The sequence below is a fragment of the Belonocnema kinseyi genome, chromosome 7 (assembly GCF_010883055.1).
Source record: "Belonocnema kinseyi isolate 2016_QV_RU_SX_M_011 chromosome 7, B_treatae_v1, whole genome shotgun sequence".
In the NCBI taxonomy this organism is placed as follows: domain Eukaryota; kingdom Metazoa; phylum Arthropoda; class Insecta; order Hymenoptera; family Cynipidae; genus Belonocnema; species Belonocnema kinseyi.
This window is the reverse complement of record NC_046663.1, coordinates 94,927,672-94,938,723: the sequence shown is the minus strand read 5'-3', so window position 1 is coordinate 94,938,723 and position 11,052 is coordinate 94,927,672.

Here is an 11,052-nt window from a genome sequence, read left to right as displayed (position 1 = left end):
TACTTTTCTCTATCAGTGCCAAGTTATTTTTATTAGATAGTTGTAGTGTAACGAATTATTCGCATTGTGTATAAAATGTCTGGAAAAATAGCGGTAGAAACCGAGAAAAAATGTCAGACAAATCATTTACATGGGAAGTAATTCCCGTAAACGCAGGTAACAAGTATTATCTTACATAGTATAATTTTCCTTTTATCAGCTTGTTGCTTTCCCTATTCGACATTGTACTGTTTTCCTTTCGGCTGGCAAAATAATCGGCATTTTTAATTATCTTCTTATTTCATTCGGAATCATTATAAAAAGTGCTGTCGAATTCGATTACACAAAAATTATACGATGCACAGTTTTCAAAATTTCGTTAACTTATAGGAAGAATGAAATTTCTTGTGTTTTTATTGACACACTGGAATAATATTACCGACTTTTAATTTTTTTATCAGGTTTTTTGCGAGTTATATCGTAAAATGTGAGTTTTGTATAAAGTCGAAACAATACTTCGCAGGGCCAGAATTTTAAACATATTCAGGCATGTTACGTATGGAAATTTGATCTACATATACTTTTATTTCTCATTACTAAACAAAAGCAACTGCATTTTTGAAACTTTGATAAAACTGATTTAATGTAAGAACTAAATAATTGTATTATTCAACAAATCTATTTTATCTATTTAATTAATCACGGAATTTTCCCGCCTGGAACTTAAATTTCAGAACTTTTAAGCAACAACCTGTTAACGTTAACATTATCTAATAATGATAATTTTGAGCCAAAATTTCTGTTATGATTTCGCGTATTTCATTTTCATGCGAGGAACGTGCTCACGACATATATCGATAAGGTCTCCCCCTATACATTGCATTACGTACCCACGTGCAATTCGAATGATCCGAATCATATACTAAATATTCTACAAAAAACATTTGATCAAAATTAGTTAATACAAGTAAAAATTGTAATCAAGCATAAAAAACGTAATACAAATTCATATTTACACTTCTTTAATTGAATTCAATAATTTCAATAAATTTTATTTATAATTATTAAATATATTAGCAGATTATCGTTCAAAACAATTTATTGTGATCTAAATATTTCTTTATTTTTTCATTAACCCATGACAAAATAGCGCAAGTCTGTCTCTGGTATTGATCTAATTTGTTGACAAAATCTTAGTATTAAAGTTTTCGGCGTAGTGCGTTAGTTGGTTTGAAATACTAAGAACATATTTAAAAGCAATTACAAAATTTATTCTTAAAAAAGTGAATTTGAATTTTTTGTCTAAAAAATTGCAAAATTAATCATAATACAATCAAAGATTCAAATAATTTAAAATACATAAACTCTTTAAACACAATTTTTCGATTACTTTTTCAATAGTCTGATACACATTCAATACATAGATATAATCCCAGTTATTATGAAATTATTAGAATTTTTATTCCTCTGATTTATGTAATTATCTATAGATAATTAATCACTCCGAACGATATATCATGAACAAAATTATATTCCTATGAAAGAGAGAGAGAGAGAGGAGCTATGTTAGCTGATATATAATTGTTTAGTGCGAGTAAAACTTTGTATAATTGTTCTTTTGAGAAATATTCAATATTCAAAAATATTTCACATGTCTATTTCATGAAAATTAGCTAATGAAATAAAAATTAAAAATGGAGATAGAAATATTAGACGATTGCGCTGCCGGCCATCTTGCTTCAAAACCGCGCCACCGCTCACAGAAAAAACAAAGTGTGAATGAAACACCAATTTCAGTGCACGATATACCTGCAACAAAAATTACCCTTGCGGTGTGAATGCTGTACAGGCATGTTAGGTACCGAGTCTCGATCATTTGGGGTACGGACACGGAGAAAAATTGATGGACAAAGTTAAATGGTCCAAATTTATGGAGCCAGATAGACTTTCTACTTGATTTTTGCGCGTCACTCACGCGCGTAAAAATTTAAAGGGTATCGCTAATTGGCTCCAATTAGCATAACAGACTCGTAGACCGCGCGGTGCCAACGTGCTATCCGTTAAAAAAAAGAAAGTATTTACCCACTTTTCCCGTGTAAAGTGAGTGTATCTATTGAGGATTCATTTAAAATATCTTATCCTTTGAGTACCTATTTTAACTACGATCCAGTCGAATGTCTGAGAAAATCAGATCGACCATCCGAGATTTCCAAAACGACCCTTCGCAATGATCGGGTCAGCCAGCTTGAGATGACCGAGACGACGGTCGGAGACAATCGAGTGGACTTTCTGAGGTTGTCGATTTGGACCAGCCTCCTGTCACCGAGAGATGAAAATGTCCCATGTGTTGAAAACGGCCATGCGGCGGCGCTAGTAGTAACTTTGTTCTAGTTGTTTTGACTGTGATGTGTTTTTGTCATGTAGAACCGTTAAAAAATCATTAAAATGTATCAAGAAAACGGTTTATTTATATAATTATTTTGAAAATGACACAGTGGATTTTTCTAATAGTGTTTTTCTTTTTTTTTTTATCTAATCATTTCCATTAATTATCGATCCGATATGAAAATATCCGAAGACCCAGAATAAAAGAGTTAGAAGCTTTTTAATAATTATGAAAGATCTGAGGAGAAATAGTTTCGGTTTTATTTTAAAAGAATAATTTTAAGATTTAAAGATTTTAAAATGTGGGTTAAAAGAATATCGAAGACATTGAGACCATTTTTTTTTAATTTTGCAAGTTTAACCATTTTTTTTTTGGGTAAACTGAATTTTGTCAGGACGTGAAAAAATTATTAAAAAAGATTTTTGAAGATTTCAAAAATGTTCAAAGAAGAAGCTGACAGATTTTAGGGCAATTTTAAAAATCTTGCAGAATAAATAAAAAATGCAGAAAAAATTTGAATAATTTTTAGAAATTAGAAGGCTTAGAAGGTCTGACAAACTTTAAAAAAAAAGAATTTTCCTTATATTCGTGTGAAAATTTTAAATAATTTTTTATTTTGAACAATGAAGTATAAGAGAAAATTGAAAAAGGTTTTTAAACATAACAAACGATTTTCTAACATTTCTAAAAATAGTTAAGACGATTTTAAAGCAAAATGTTTCAATTTGGTAAGATTGCACATTAAAAACGAACAAAAATCAGGTAAATTGAAGAAATATTTAGAGGCACTGAAAATAATTTTGTATGTTTTCAAGATAAGAAATAAATCTTCTTAAAATTGCTGGGAAAATTTAGAAGATAGTAAGGTTATTTTTTTAAATTTGGGGACTGTAATTTTTCATTATATTTTGTAAAATCCTATATAATAAAACAAGTTTTTTAAAATTTTGTAGATTCTTTTCTAATACCCTTGAAATATTAAAAAAGTTTCTACATTTTATCAAAAATCTTATGAAAATTATATTTCCATAAATTTGAAAACAAGATAATATTACTTATTTTATTGTTCTCAATTCTCAGAATTTATTTTCAAAATTGATTTATTATAATACGGCGAAAAATAATTTTCCATTAATTTAAGTGTTGCCAAAGATAAAAAAATATTCGTTAATGGTCTTTCTTTAAGAGTGACATACAAATGTTAAAATATTTTAGCTTCGTTACAAAGTCTAATTGATTAAAAAATATCACATTTAAGAGTTGGTTATTTCATTGTAATAGAAAAAAATATTTAAGGATTTATCATATTCCTTATTTGTCATATATAAATATAATAATTATATTTATTATATAGTAGCATTAAATCATAAATTAGCAACAAGAAAAAATTTCCGAATTATAAAATAAATGAATTGTCAAATTTTCACAAATATTTCTATTTCTGTAATTTAAGTTTGACGAAATTTGAAATTTCCGAAAATAATTAATAAAATATTAATTAATGATTCATTAAATTGTTTGCTTTATTTATAATTCTATCTATTACTCATAAGTTAATAATCAATTAACTATGTTGCACAATTCTAAATTTCGGGAATTAAAACATTTGTCGCGAATTTAATAATTCGTTTATTTTAAAAGTCGGTCTTGAAGTCGGTGAATTTCTGCTTTAGATACTTTGAAATTTGGAATTTTATTTTTTATTAATTAAAAATCTTGTCGTTCTTTGAAATTTGGAAAATTATATAATTCGATTATAATATATATTTTCGGAATTTTTTTCATTCATTTGTGTATTCGTTATTTATTTCTTTTTTTATTATTCTTTATAATTTCTGAATAACCATGTAATTTTTAAACATTTTAATTATGTCAATTTTGCCGTTTTTTACTATATTAAACAAAATAATACGTAAGTAAATAAGTGGCTTTAGATTGGTTGCGGAAATTCCGGCGATCAATTGGAAGTTAAAGTAAACGGATTAAAATAAATATCCTTTGATGGAAATTGATATTTTCTTCCTACATATTTTTATATTTTACAAGCTGTATGTCTACAAAAATACTAAACTAGACTGGCACGCTGCCCCGCCACCGCCGGGGAGCAAAGAAGGCGGCGCGCCGACCATCACCAATAAAAATTGCTCACAACACCGCCGCCGTATGTCGGCGCAACCCTCTAAGAAATATACATATTTTTTGACACTGGATAATTTTTTTGGACAGAAAATTATAATATAGAAAAAATTCTCAGTGCTTGTGTTCATATTTAAAAGATTTCGAATTACAGTTATTCGTGCCTTTAAAATAAAAAAAAGGAAATATTCACACGATTTTCTTTACTTTCGGCTCGTAGTTTTCACAATATTTGAAAGTAAAAACAGTGCATAAAGTTTTACTCAAATTATATTTGAAAACGGTTAACTATATGAAAAGTGAGTGCCTTATAATGCATTTCACAGCTACTGCATTTTTTAAATTACGCACAATTATAAATGAAGCAAACAAGAACGCGCGTCATAATTTTATAATCAGATTTACAATCCGAACAATACGTTTTCGATAAAAAGATAATCGGTACGTGACTAAAGCTCTCGTGGAGCACTTATACTTAAGTGGTTTGATATGTGAAATTATAAATCAAAACAGGTCCATTTAAGGCAGTCTCTAAATGTTATTTATATTTGACACTTCTAACTTAATTTTTAATAATATTAATTTACATTTATCAATGAAAATTTAAATAGAACGAAAATACAATATGACTTTGCATGGAAATCATGTTTAACTATCAAAAATAGCGCGCGATGCGCTCTTCTTATACGTTTTATATTTACACTGCCTAATTATCAAATTAAAATATATGCTTTAATTTAAGGCACTAGAAAATTTAACTAATAATAATGAATAAAACAAAAATAATTGAATTATTTACACCAGCTTTCATACCATTTTAATTTTAGTTTTAATTTTAATCGGGTTTCAGTGATCTATAACCTTCATTTAGGTACACGATTGTATCCCCACAAGAATTAGAAGAAAAAATAAATAAATTAATTAATTTGGAATTTTACATCGTAATATATATGATATTGTTAAAACAAATTTTGGAATCGAGTCTTAAAATTATGTCTTCCCCTTTTCAGCCCTGTTCCATTTTGAAGATGCTTAAAATAAAAAATTCTTCAACTTGTTTAATTTTGAATGTGGTATTTTCACGTCAACCACCAGCTAACTTCACTTGGTTGATTGCCGAGAGGAAAACAATGCACCAAATGCATGCACGGGACAAAACTTTCCGTTTGTGTTATCTTCGTAATTAGTAAAAATTACTATCATTTTATTATGTCATTAAATAGTTCTTAACAAATAAAAACTATTTTTCAAATATACTTACATAAAAAATTATTTTTTTACGAAGATATTAGCAAAATAGGACAAAAATGGTCCAATCCCATGCATTTGGTTCTTTGTTTTCCCCGCAACAATAAACGAAGTAAAGTTAGCTCGTGATTGAAGTGAAAATTCCTAAAGTTTATAGTTTTATATCATAAAATTTTGAACATCCTTTTTAAATAGGTCTAGCTTGAAGATTTGCAATCGAAGATTCTTCAATTTTCAATGTACATATAATTTCTTAGTTGATGTAGCTTTGAATGTTTTTCTTAATAGTTCAAGTTTGAAGATTTACAATTAAAACTCTTCAATTTTAAAAATATGTAAAAATATGTGTACAAAAAAATTAAAATCTGCATAATTTATTATTTTAATTTATCAAGAATAAAAATTCTTTAATTTTAACGATTTAAAATTGAAATTTATACAAATTTAAAGAGGTACAATTTTAAACTATTAAATTTTGGAAATGCATGGAAAAAGTCCAAAAATTTTGATGATTTTAGAAATCAAAAGTCAAGTTTTCAATTCTAAATCTTACAAATTAAAAAAGATTCGAATTTAGATTAATAAAATTACAGAATTTTTAAATTGCAAATTGTCAAAATTAAACACGCTTCATTTTTAAATATTTATAGTTTGAAGTTCTTCAATTTTAAAGCTTCACATTTAAAAATTCTTGAATTTTGATAATATAGAAAGATTACAATTTCTTAATTTATATTTTAAAGGTTTGTAATTTGGAACATTTTTTGGTTTAAACTACAGAATTTTTACTCGTAAACCTTAAAACTTGCCTAACTTTCAATTATAAATCGTCAAGATTAAAAACTTTTTAATTAAAAAAAGTACTATTTAAATTGGAAGTATCTATGTGTACCGAAATTTCGGTACAAATCTGGATGCGTCTATACAAAATCCGGGTATTCGCACCCAAATGTCAGTGCAAATAGTCCCTTTTCCAGCTCCCCCTATTCGTACTGAAAAAATCAATCTACTTGTACAGATGTTTTGGTACACGTAGCCACGGCCATTTTTTCTATAATTTTAATGAGTTACAATTTCAAACTGTGCGAATGTAAAGCATAAAAATTACAGAATTTCTTACTGTAAATCTTAAAACGTGCATAACTTTTAATTGTAAATTTTCAAAATTGAAAATTCTCACAATATGTTACACATGTAACATGTTTCTGTATATAAAAAAATTAACTGTACAGGAACTTAAAGTTATTTCAACCAGTGACTGGAAATATAGCAAAACACCATTTTCACGAAGTAACTGTAGCTATGAGTAATTCCTTTTTTTAATGGAACTTCGAACTTCTTTAACACTGTGTGTGGAACGAATGAATTTCAAATTCATTTTTTGAAGTTTTCGTTAACTTTGTATAACAAGTTCCCTAAAAATTAAGACATTCGCACTGAATGTAAAATAAAAAATATATGAAAAATACAAAAATCTGGTAGGATTTCTCCTCGAGTTAGTGATATGTGAGGGTCCTCTTTTTGGATAGTTTATTTTAGAGGCAATAAAATATACAAGGTGGAAGAATGTTCTGATTCACTATATATCTTTTCCAGGCAGTTCTTAAAAATGGTTAAATTGGACCGTTTCTGCGAAGTATGAAACATCGCATTGGAACTTGTCGACTGGACTCTTTAACTTTAAAGGGTAGTGGGTGCCCAGGAATTTCACTTTATCGAGAGCTCTCATACACTATACAGTGTACACAGTACAGAAAACTTTGCAAAGCATCTGAAATATTTCCTATCCAGTCTACGAACTCTATTTTTAATCTAAGAGACAAATTAAGAAACTAAAATTAATAAAATTAATATAATTCATAATTTAAATTAAATTAAATTAATTGTTTAAAGAAAGGGGAGAGTCCTTGAATTTATTATCCCATTCATCAATTACCATAATTATATCCAGACTAGAATTTTAATTTAAAAAATATTTAATAAAGAAATGTTAACATGCGTAGAATATTTTATAAATGGAATCAAATAATTCCAAATTAAAGTAAAACAAATTTTTTTTCAATTTTTTTAATGGTTAAAAATAAAAAATATTGCTTTTTACAAAATAGTTTAATTTTCAAAAATAGAGTTGAATTTTTAACCAAATAGTCGAATTTTCAAACCAAAAAATTAAACGTCAATCAACAACAGTTGAATTTCTGACCCCAAAGTAGAATTTGCAACAAAAAGATGCAGTTTCAACCAAAATGGAAGTATTACATTTTCAGTAAAAAAATAATGTTAAAAAAGTCAATTTTTAAACAAATGCTACACAACAATTGAATATTCAATGAGCAAACATTAATTTGCTGCCAAAAAGATGAATTTATAATAAAATATTTTAATTCTATATTAGAGATAAATTTTTAACTAGAATGATAAATCTTCAAACAAAAAAATTCATGTTTAGCAAAGTAGTTCAACTTTGAACCAAGAAGTTTAATTTTTCAACAAAATATCAATTTTCAAGAAAGTTAATTTTCAACCATACAGTTGTATTTGTATCCAAAAAACAAGAAATTAAAACCAAGAAGATAAGTTTTCTACAAAAAAATAGAAGTTTTCTACTGAAAAATATTAACTTGCAAACAGAAATTGCAAAGTCAAATTTTTATTTAAAAAAATGAGTTATCAACCAAAAAAATCTTCAAAAAAAATCTTTTGTTAGCAAAGTGGTTTAACCTTCACTCAACTAATTGAATTTGCAACCATAAAAGATATTTCAATGAAAAAGCTTTAAATTTAAAATAAGCAACAGATAATTCAACCATAAAAGACCAATATTTCAACAATGAAAGCAAATGCATTTTGAACAAAATAGTTAAGTTTTCAACAGAATAGTTGAATCTTCTACCAGTAAATGTTAATTTTCTACCAAAAAGATGAATTTTTAACAAAATATGGTAGTTTGATTTACAACCCAGAAAATGAATTTCCAACTAAAATTATAAATCTTCAACTAAAAACATACATGCTTAGCAACGTAGTACAACTTTTAACCCGCATGTTAAATTTTATAACCAAAAAGACAAATTTTCAACAAATAAAGATTTTTCATTCAAGAAAAAAAAAGCTAGTCAAAATTGTTGAATTATCAAGCCAAAAGAGGAATTTTCTGTACAATAGTTCAGCTTCCTACCTGAAAATATGAATTTACAACAAAGAAGTTCATTTACAGCCGAAAAGTTGTATTTTTAACCAAAAGTAGGAAATTTCAACGAAGAATACTAACTTTCTACAAAAAACAAACAAGTTTGTGACTTGAAAAGGTTAATTTTGAACAAAAAATGGAAAAGCGAGGCGCTGACAACTTGAGCTATTAGGTGTACACTGTACATCTATTTCCGACTTCAAGATACTTCAGGATATTTCAATTACTCCAGAAGATTTCAAGTGACATCATGAGAATTCAAGTGACTTTAAATAAATTCAGGTTACTTCAAGTGGCTTCAGGTGAATTCATGTGACTTCATATGAATTTAAATGACTTCAGATATTCCACAAGATTTGAAGAGAATTCCAGTGAATTCAAGTGACTTCAAATGAATTCAAGTGACTTCACGTGGCCTTAGAAAATTCAAGAGATTTCAGGTGTTTCAGGAAACTTCAAAAAATTTAATAGCAACTTTACACCTGATTTCAAGAGTTGTCAATCTCTCACAGAAAAGTTACATTTTCACTTAAAAAATTAATTTTTAACAAAAAACAATTGAATTTTTAACCAAAGAGATCTGGATAAAAATGTTTTTTTTTAACAAAGTGGTGCATTCAAGTAATTGAATTTTCAACCAAGAAATACGGATTCTCAATAGATTTTTGCTCAATTTTTAATACTAAAATATTCATTTTAAACAAAAACTGTAATTTTCTATTCAATTTTTAAATCCAAAAAACGGAATATTTAACAAAATATTTCAATTATCAGCCACAAAGGATGACTATTTAACAAAATTCTTGAATTTTCAACCATATAATAAATTTTTAACCAAAAATATAATCGTAAAAGAGAGCCACTTAGAACATAGAAATATCAATAAAAATACAAGGCAATTACATTATTAACAAGAATATTCTGCCGTGCATGTTAAAAAAACACTTATGTCACATTTTTGGCGAAAATGAGATTTTCACAGCAATCAATTTGCAAAAGAAAACTGTATGTATCCACGAAAACAATAAAAAGTGGTATTTGGCCTCTAATACAATGTATAACGTATGACAATACAACTCACAAAGACCGCGTATCGACTCACAATCTTTTTAACTTGGAAAAGCTCCGAGGCTTCATCTTCAATACAATAAGGTCGAGTGAACATTAACTAAAGTTTTTCTTCCGCTGTAAAATATTTGAGCTTCACGTCTATTTACACGTAAAGAACGTCGCGTCGCTTTCGTTCGGGCTCGTAAAACCAGTCAGGTGTTTTTTTCGCCTGTTAACCGTTGTGGAGATCAAGATATTTTATAAATAAAAAAGCCGTATTTTGACTCGCGGCTCCCCCCCCCCCCTTGTTTTTTTCACTACGAACAACCGCATGTCGATTTTTTTATAGCATAAAAAGAAAAATGTAATAGTTTTTTTTACAAAATGAGAAAAATATTCATCCGGTTGTATGAATGATGCTGAAACATTTATAAAATATTAATTACATAATACTTATTCGAGACAAAGTCTTTCTTGTCGATTTTCTCCGTTCGAAGCTGAATAGACATAAGTGTCTTTTTAACGTGTACGAAAGTATTATATCAAGGTGGCCGCAAACTTCATTTTCAAAAATCCCTAACTTGACCCTGACCATTAATATTTAAAGACCAGAATGTTAATTCTATGACATTTTTAATGTATAGTGTCTTTTATAAACGGAATAAAACAATTTAAAATTAAAATTTGAAAATGTATTACACTTGATAGTTATTAGAAATTCCCTTTAAAAAAATTCCCTCAATTTTAGAAGATTTTTTTAAAAACTCTTTAATTATTCCCTGATTTCGAGGTTTCCGCTCAACGACGGCCACCCTGTTACATGAACAATATAATGATAATAAAAATTTGTTCGCCATGTTAATCACGTTATTAAAAAAAAGTTAACTTTAAAAACTGTGGTTAGGTGCAGCAGAGAAGTGCGTTTACTACATGTTGATTTATTTGAACGAGACGATTTATAATCCCAATTGAACTTCACTTAAGGTAACTTCGTTTAATAGGTTAATTATTCTCTAAATCTGAATCAGCGATAAGCGTATCGCTGATTGAAATCAGCGTCTAT